This window comes from Capsicum annuum, chromosome 11 (assembly GCF_002878395.1).
Source record: "Capsicum annuum cultivar UCD-10X-F1 chromosome 11, UCD10Xv1.1, whole genome shotgun sequence".
Classification (NCBI taxonomy): domain Eukaryota; kingdom Viridiplantae; phylum Streptophyta; class Magnoliopsida; order Solanales; family Solanaceae; genus Capsicum; species Capsicum annuum.
Window position 1 is genome coordinate 150,231,829 of NC_061121.1, and position 10,297 is coordinate 150,242,125.

General features: G+C 34.5%; 1 non-coding gene across 1 annotated transcript; it reads left to right on the forward strand.

Moving 5' to 3' along the window:
* Window positions 1-4,772: 4,772 nt before the first annotated feature.
* LOC124889111 lies at window positions 4,773-4,933 on the forward strand. Its single transcript, XR_007047727.1, has one exon. It is a non-coding gene; the product is annotated as a U1 spliceosomal RNA (small nuclear RNA).
* The last annotated feature ends 5,364 nt before the right edge of the window (window positions 4,934-10,297 follow it).

Here is a 10,297-nt window from a genome sequence, read left to right on the forward strand (position 1 = left end):
ATAGATTATTAGATAGTATATTCCTATATAAGTCTGACTATTATATCACAAGACATTAGCCCCATAACAAATTTAAGAGTCTTCTAGTGATAGTGGCTTGCTATTTAATTACTTGCACAGTGTTCTTCATATGAGAACATTAGTCTTTTGAGTATATCTTAAATTTTTAATTTTATCTATGTCAGTTTCATATTTTGATGCCACCAATTAGCATATGCTATGTTATGTTGCAAAGATCATAGTGTTGATATGTTAAACCATAATTTTTTTTCAAAGAATAAAAATTAATGATACACTTTTCAATGAACATATTGAAATGTTTGGACAGACTTTACAACAATATAAAATTTGCTATATCATAAAAAGTCTTATTAATAAGGCCAATCCTAATTTTCAATATATCAATAAGAAGATTGAACTTGGATTCTTGACACCCTTATGCACTTTTCTTTTCGAATAATTTTTTTTTGTTCGACGATGAAAGATTACATACCAAGAAAATAATTTAGATAGTTTCTTTAGATTCAACAAATAACTAATATTTTCTATAAATTCAATATTTTACTATTATTTATCTAACCATACATGCTTAATATTCTTTACAGGTATATTTGACATCTTGATGAGTTCTACGCTCTTCACGAAAGGCACAATCCGTAGAGAAATAGTACTTATGAATGAGGAGTAAGTTGAACTTAGTTTTTTTGAAAAGATTCATAAAGAAAAACTGTTTGTTTAATACATGAACTGCATTACCCATTTAATAATTTAATCTTATTTTTTTTATTAAAAAATCAAGGTGTGATCGAAAAACTATCATATTATGAGATGAATTTGTTGTGCCTTATTTTTCTTATAAAAAGTAAAATTCATCGTGACAACTCTTTTTGGAGGTTTAAAGAGTGAAGTTTCGCTACCTAACGAATTAAGGTGCATTAGGACACCATTCTAGGCATATTACGAATCAATTAATTAATCTATATCACCAGAAGTTTGGGTAATGGTTCAAATTACCACAAAAGGAAGGTGTTGGGTACCTACCGAAGTCTACAAATGTGATTTTCAATCGAATTCATACTTTATGTGGGATTCTACGTGATAAACAAAGGTCACTTATTTTACTAACTTAATGTTAACTAAGTGATAAAATGACGAATAAACAAGACATGTTATTTAATTATTTTGAATTATTAATTATATAAGTGATGATAAAAATAAGACAAGAAATAATGTAAAGCAGATAAGCGATGATACAGAAATGACACAGTTTATAGACAAAAGGGTTACTTATATAATAAGCCTAACTACCCTAAACAAACAAACATAAAAGGTGAAGAAAAGAGGAAAAATTAAATTCACAAGAATGAATAAACGATTTATATTATTTTATTGGGATTAACATCCTGTTCATTAATCATTACTCGGGTCAACAACCAGCAGTCAAATTATTAACGGGTGACAATGTCGTATGTCGCATTGTCGAATTATGTTTGGGTTATCATCATCTCCGAATGCCTACCAACCCCCACCTAGTTTGGTTATTAAGCCTAAAGGCATTCTAAAAAGAAAAGATAAGACTAGTGTTCCTTAATATGCCTATCCGTCCCAACTTAATGTCCAAAAGGCATTGGACTTTGCTATTTTTGAATTTGGGGTCTAGACAAAGAAAATTAGGCTTCCTAGTTAGACTCAAGGCTCGCGTCAAATAAAGCACCTTGGACTAGCACGAAACACATAATGATTTCACGCAAGCCTTTTGGTTAATTAAAGATTGGTTAGGTGATTAATACGCTAAAACAAACAACCATTCATTTTATAAGCAGTAGTACATCAAAACTTAGTTAAATTCTATAGGAAGGATATCGAGGTGAATAGAAATCGACGTAGGAAAATAAACAAAAAATTAAAAGTGAATTGACATGTCAAGATTTGTTGAAATTTATTGTGTCTTAGTAAACAGTTGCTAAAAAAAATTCATGTACCAAGATTCTAAAAAAAAAAAAATTTCTGACATGCTGAATTCTGTTTTAGGTGCTGAAAATTAACAAGAACAAGCTGAAAATTAATTGTTTAGTGCTTAAACTGATCTCTGATTATTGCTGAAAATTTATCTTAAAAAGGCTAACACTAATTTTATTTGCTGAAAATTACTTTAAAGCTGAAAAAACTGATTTTTATTTGCTGAAAATTATTTTAAAGTTGCTGAAAATTATTTTAAAGTGCTGAAAAATTAATTTTTATTTAATGAAAATTATTTTAAAGTGTTGAAAATTAATTTTTAATTCTGAATATTAACAAATATGCTAGAATTTGTGAAAAGGGGATGAAACAGATTGCCGAAAAATTGTCTTTTAATATTGAGACTAATTTTATATCACTAGAAACAACAATGCGTAGAATATAAAAAAATTAGTTACAATATCCGAAAACAAAATATGTCACAATCATTTTTAGACTGTCATGCTTTCTACGTGACCACACAAGTTAATATTAATTGATAGCATCCAGGCTGGTCCATTTGCATTAAGATTGACGGGCTTCAATGAAATCAAGAAGATGCTTATGATGGAAGAAGAACCCAAGAACCAGTCCAAGAATTATGAAGAAGAATGGGCAAAGTGCTACACATATTTCATGATTCAAGTCCAAGCTCAAAAGAAAGAAGATTGAGCCCATATGGGTTGTGAGTAAATTTGGAAGATAAGAATCGGGTTACGTTAATGAACAAGAAAATAATGCGAAAGCGAAAATACTAAGATTAAAGGAAAGAAATTAAAGATAGGCAAAATTGGAGAATAAAATCTCCAATTTCGAAGTTAAGTGCTAAGAACCCTAATTGATCTTAGTATTCAAAATTAGCGAATTAAGACCAATTATGATACTAATAGAGTCAATTCAAGAACTTAGATCTAAAGTGATGTAGACCCCTATTTCAAAGAAACAAAAGACAACAATTAGAATAAGACTAATCACCTTCTTTAATTAACTTTAATAGAAATAAAAGTTATCAAATTAAGAATTAATCTTACCACCTAAAGAATCGTTCTTATAAGGTTGCAAGATAAATCCCAAATAGTCACACACAAAGGTGTAAATGAGAGAAACTCTCAATTAATAATAATGGTGTCTCATTGAAAATAACAAAATCCATCCCTATATATAGGAAATTTTTTTTTATCCCAAATAGCATGGGATTGGGATCTACCTTTATCTAATCTAACTAGAACTAGGAAAAAGCTATCCCAAATAGCATGAAATTAGGATCTACTATTATGAAATAATAAATAAAATTCTACTAGGACGAGGAAAGCATGTAAAAATAATACCAAAAATTCTCTCCTATGAAAATAAGGAAAAGTTTCCAAATTTACTCACAACCCATATGGGCTTAATCTTCTTCCTTTTGGGCTTGAACTTTAATCATGAAATATGTGTAGCACTTTGCCCATTCTTCTCCATAATTTTTGAACTCGTTCTTGGGCTCTTCTTCCATCATAAGCATCTTCTTGATTTCATTAAAGCACGTTAATCTTAATGCAAGTGGGCCAGCCTAGATGCTATCATTCCCATCTTCTTGAAAATAATTCATCCTTGAATTTTAATCTCGCATAATCAAGATGACATACAATAGTAAACAACATCTATTACTCGAAAACAACAATGGTAGGAACAAAACAAGATAGTGACCATGTATCAACTTAACCCAATTAATCCTTGCAAGTATAAAAATACCTTTATAAAGTATATGGACATCCTCATCCCAATAGAAAATTCTCTTATTTGTATGAGCACAATAAAATTCATGTATGGATAATGTCGGAGATGATATGTGTTTCTCCAATTTAACTCTATCAATAAAGTACTCTAATGGGCTTGCCAAAGACGACATAATATCTATATAATATGCATCAAATTGAACACTTTTATGATATAGACAAGCATTCTTAATTACACTTCTCAGATATTTTTCCACGTACCTATTCACATCAACGTAAGAATTAAGAGTGTAGTTCATCACCTCCAAAAAGACCTTAAGTGTTCTAGCAATCCCAAAAATGTGAATAAACCAATCATACATACCTTATTTGGTCTTATATGAAAAAAAACAACACCTTGTTCCTTTTGCATGAGCGTTAGATTCACAACTGTATTTTTGATCTTTTTGTAACGAGTTTTATCTTGGAAAGATCCAAAACAATTCTCTTTACGTTTATACTTCTCATCAACATGCACTTGATCAATGGGATATTTAGTTTGGACCACCTTAGGAATAAGTTTATTCAATCATGATTTCTTAATGCAAATATTCCCATGAGTATCTGCAAAAGAGTCAAAATAACTAGAAGAAGAAGTAGGAATATTAGAGTTAGAATAAGAAATAACCTTATTCAAACTCTCTTATTTTTCTCTCTCTACCTCATAACCATTCCTCTATGTTTTACTCTCACAGTCATCTCTCTTTTCTTTTCTCTTGACCTTACTTAACATCCTATTCTCTTTATACAACACAACCTTTCATCTTTCTTTTCTTAGAATATCAACATGCACCCCCTTACCCCTATCATTCTTTTCTCTCTCAAAATTTTTCATTACTTCTTTCACACGTTTGTTATCTTCATAAACTTGGGATGGATTTAAAGGTACAAGTTTATATTTTCTTTTGTTTAGCTCAAGATGAACTCTATTTTTGTATTCTTATCAAACTGTCAGGGATGCCCAAACTTGATATGACAATCTTGCATTGGAATTACATCACAAATAACATTATCAGAGTACCTTCCAATGGAAAAAGAAAGGGTAATCAATAAGACCCATGGCCTAGGCTTGTGACCTCGATTGTACTTTGGAGGGGTGCCTGCCTAAGGTTGGCCCAATTGGTCGAGCCTATATCATAATTTATGGTAGAGAGGGCCTGCGTTCACGTGGCCGCTGCAATAAATGTATTCTTTGTGCGTTCCTTTTTTTATTATTTGCGCGTGGTTACTTTGTTCGGTTTTTGCACTGCCTATAAGTTGTTTGAGATATTCTGTCTGTTAATTGGGTGTCTAGTACCTTTTGTTCTTGTAATTTGGTTGTATTTTGTACTTTGTGTGTACCTATACTGTGTTTGCTATTTTTGAAACTTTTTTATTACTTTTGTTAACTAGTACCTGGGATGGTAAATGATGGAATAGGGCCATGTCTCGGGGGATTGGGGTAGGGTTGGGGCAAGGTGTTGGGTTTAATTTGAGATGTGGAGGGCGTAGTAATAAGATAGGGGACTTGATAGGTGATAGGTTGAGAGTAGGGTCATGGAACATAGGGTTCCTTCAGGGTAAGTTGATAGAACAGGTTAAGCTTCTCAAGAAGAGAAGGATCAATATTACGTGTATATAGGAGACCAAATGGGTAGGTTCTAAGGCTAGGGATATGGATGGATACAAGTTGTGGTACTCAGGTACTGGCAAGCATAGGAATGGAGTTGGTATGTTAGTGGACGAAGAGCTTAGGGGGCAGGTAGTGAAAGTTAACAGGGTTAGTGATAGGGTAATGACTATTAAGTTGGTCATTGGGTGGTTTTCTTTGTGCATCTGTAGTGCTTATGTGCCACAGGTGGGCCTAGACGAGAAGGAAAAGAGGAGATTTTGGGAGGTTTTGGACGAGGTGGTTCGAGGCTTGCCTAGCTCAGAGAAGATTTTCATAGGAGGGGAATTTAATGGGCACATCGGGTCAATGTCGTTAGGGTATGAAGATGTACATGGAGGCTTTGTTTTTGAGGTTAGGAATGATGAGGGAGATGCTTTTTTAGATTTTGCAAGGGCCTTTGGATTGGTGGTGGTGAATTTTAAATTTCTGAAGAAGGAGGATCACCTGGTTACTTTTCGTAGTAGGCTAGCTAAGACCCAAATTAACTTTTTCCTGCTTAGGAAGGAGGACAGAGTTTTGTTTAAGGATTGTAAGGTCTTCCCAAATGAGAATCTTGGGACACAACATAGAATTCTGGTGATGGATTTGGTTATTAAGAGGGGTAAGAAGAAGAGGGGTAGGGAGGGTTGGCATAGAGTTAGGTGAGGTGGCCTGACTCTGGCCAGTGATTTAGAGATAGGCGCAAAGTTGGAAGGGATGGAGGTGTGGGAGTGTAGGGGGACATGGATAGTATGTGGGATAGGGCCGCAGGTTGCATCAAGGATACTGCTAAATAGATTTTGGGTATTTTAAAGGGATGATTTGGCCAGCATTAGGGGGACTGGTGGTGGAATTAAGAAGTTAAGAAAAAGGTGGAGACAAATAAGGCGGCGTACATTAAGTTGGTTGAGAGTAAGGATGAAGAGAAGAACCGGGTGAGCAGGGAGGAGTACAAGTTAGCTAAGAAGGAGGCTATGTTAGCTGTTACGGCTGCTAAGACAACAACTTTTGTAAGTCTGTATAAGGGGTTAAAAGAGAAAGGCGGGGAAAAGAGGTTGTTTAGGCTTGCCAAGGTTAGGGAGCAGAAGGGTCGAGATTTGGATCAAGTGAAGTGCATTAAGGGAGAGAATGGCAGAGTTTTGGTAAAAAACGCCCTCATTGAGAAAAGATGGTAGTTGTATTTTCATAGGATCCTGAATAATGAGGGGGATAAAAGTATTGTGTTGGGGGAGTTGGAGCACTCCGAGAATGACGCGATTTTGGCTTTTGTCTGCATTTTAAGGTAGAAGAGGTTAGCAACGATATTTGCAAGATGCAAAGGGGCAGAGCGATGGAGCCCAACGACATTTCGGTAGATTTTTGCAAGTTTTCTTATGGGGCAGGGTTGAGCTGGCCGACCAACTTGTTTAACATAATTTTCAAGTCCACTAAGATGCCTTAGGTGTGGAGATAGAGCACAATGATCACTTTATATAAGAACAAGGGTGATATCCAGAGTTACAACAATTATTGGGGTATTAAGTTATTGAGTCACACCATGAAAATTTAGGAGAGGGTAATGAATGGAGGTTAAGGAAGATTGTGTCTATTTTGGAGAATCAATTTGGTTTTATGCCTGGTCGCTCCACGACTGAGGAAATTCACCTAGTGCGAAGACTGGTAGAGTAATATAGAGAGAGGAAGAGGAATATTTACTTGGTGTTTATTGACTTGGAAAAGGCATATAACAAGGTCCCTAGGAAGGTTCTGTGGAGATGTTTGGAGATGAGAGGGTTCCTTGTGGCATACATCAGAGTGATTAAGGACATGTATGAGGGGGTGAAGACTCGGGTAAGGACAGTGGGAGGAGATTCTAAGCATTTCCCGGTCTTGGTTGGGTTGCACCAGGGATCGACTCTTAGTCTGTTTCTTTTTGCCGTGGTGATGGATATGTTAACGAGGAGCATATAAGGTGAGGTGCCTTGGTGTATGCTTTTTTTGGATGATGTAGTTTTGATTGATGAGTCGCGACAAGGTGTTAATAATAAGCTAGAGGTTTGGCAATAAACCCTGGAGTCTAAAGGTTTTCAGTTGAGTAGGACTAAGAAGGTATACTTGGAGTGCAAGTTTAGTAACTCAAGGCAAGAGGAGGAGGTGGTAGTGAAGTTGGATTCCTATGCGGTTTGAAAGAGGGGTAGTTTTAAGTATTTTAGGTCTGAGATTCAGGGAAATGGAGAGATAGATGAGGATGTCTCTCACTGTATTGGGGTAGGTTGGATAAAATAGAGGCTCGCTTCGGGAATGAGGTAGATTCTATAGAGTTACAGTCCAGATGGCTATGTTATATGGAGTGGAGTGTTAGCCGGTTAAAAATTCTCATATCCAAAATTTGATGGTGGAAAAAATGAGGATGTTGTGTTGGATGTGAGGTTTTACAAGGGTTGACAGGGTTAGGAATGAGAGTATTCGGGAGAAGGTGGGAGTGGTGTTAGTGGAGGATAAATTGTGGGAAGTTAGATTGAGATGGTTTGGCCATGTGATAAGGATAGGAATGGATGCCCTGGTTCGTAGGTGTGAGAGGTTGGCCTTGGACGGTTTTAAGCGGAGTAGGGGTAGACCGAAGAAATACTGAAGGGAAGTGATTAAATGTGACATGGAGCAGTTACAATTGATTGAGGACATGACCCAGGATAGGAAGGTATAGAGGAAAAACATTAGGATAGAGGGATAAGGTGTATGGTTGAGTCATAGGCAGTAGGTTGGAGGGATTTGGTGTCCTTATTTGGCAGTGTTCAATATTTTTGGTGGATATCATACCTATGTTATTTTATCATGTTCCATGCATTCTTTTCTATATATATTGTCCTTTGTCTTGAGCCGAGGATCTATCGGAAATAGCCTCTGTACTTCTTTAGAGTTAGTGGTATGGAATGCGTACACTCTACCCTCCCCAGAACCACGATGTGGGAATATACTGGGTTTGTTGTTGTTGTTGTAATCTATTAAATGGGGGAAAAAAGTAAAGATTTTTTTTGGCTACGAAACTCCCAAGAATTATCAAGAACGAAACCTTGATAGAACCGTTCTGATACCACTTGATAAGAATCGGGTTACACTAATGAACGAGAAAATAATGTGGAAGGAAAATACAAAGATTAAAGACAAAAAATTAAAGATAGGCAAAATTGGAGAATAAAATCTCCAATTTCGAGGTTAAGTGCTAAGAACCCTAATTGATCTTAGCATTCAAAATTAACAGATTAAGACTAATTATGATACTAATAGAGTCAATTCAAGAACTTAGATCAAAAGTGATATAGACCCCTATTTCAAAGAAACTAAAGACAATAATTAGTATAAGACTAATCACCATCTTTAATTAACTTTAATAGAAACCAAAGATTTCAAATTAAGAATTAATCTTACCTCCTAAAGAATCAGTCTTATAAGGTTGCAAGATAAATCCCAAGTAGCCACACATAAAGGCGTAAATAAGAGAAACTCTCAATTATTAATAATGTTGTCTCATTGAAAATAACAAAATTCATCCCTATATATAGGGAAATAAAACCTATCCCAAATAGCATGGGATTGGGATCTACCTTTATCAAATCTAACTAGGACTAGGAAAAAGCTATCCCAAATAGCATGGGATTGGTATCTACAATTATGAAAATAATAAATAAAATCCAACTAGGACTAGGAAAGCATGTAAAAATAATACAAAAAATTCTCCCCTAAGAAAATACGGAAAATTTTCCAAATTTACTCACAACCCATATAGGCTCAATCTTCTTCCTTTTGGGCTTAGACTTGAATCATGAAATATGCGTAGCACTTTTCCCATTTTTCTCCATAATTCTTGGACTCGTTCTTGGGCTCTTCTTCAAACATAAGCATCTTATTGATTTCATTAAAGCCCATCAATGTTAATGCAAGTGGGCCAGCCTAGATGCTCATTAATCCTAAATTATTCTTTTGCCTAGATGATTCACACAGTCACATAATTCTCTCCACCCCACAAACAGTCCCATAACTTTATTATTACATAAAATTTGTACAATAAACTATTGCAGACCCACAAAAAAAAAGTGGAAAGAAGATAAAAAAATTATAATAAATTAGAATTAACAATATTCCCAATCTCCCGACGACTCTTCATCTACGTCGAAGGCTAGCTAGTATATGTAGGACAAAAGGCAACATATCTCAAATACACAACAAACAAGCATATACATACATACATACATACATACATATATATATATATATATATATATATATATATCATTTAAGAAAGCTAACCAATTTTGCAACGACACGAAATTAAAGAGAAGTTCGAGAATCAGTACTTTGTCCCACACATATAACAATTGGAGTGAGTAAGACACCAAATCAAGATTTCTTTTAGCAATATTAGCCGAAAGAAAGAGAACTTAAAGAGTATTTTGTATAAAGCAAAAAGAAGTTAAAGCTTTTTGCCGCAATAGCCGAGGGGGAGGTAGTCAATGAAAAATAAAGTGGAGGGGGTTTATATAGTAACACGGTCAGGAAAATAAATGAAGGAGAATATTTTTTATCAATCAATTAATGAAAAGGTATATTCCTTAAATAAATGCACCGAATCAATTAAAGGAAGTAAAAAAGGAAAAATAGTATTTCAGAATTAAATCACAATCAATTAAGAGGAGGAAAATTTGTCTAATTTGCCATAAATAGGCATGTAAAAAAATATGCTAGGTCGCATAGAATGGTTAACACTTGTCATATAACTGAAAATGATAAGAAAGTCCTTGATTATGTAAGAATCCTAATTAGAATATTTTAATTAATCATAACATTCCATCCATATTATCAAAGTTATAACAAAATTTTGTCTAAGGAAAAAGAAAATGTAATGACCCAAAATTTATCACAAGTAATCAATAAATGA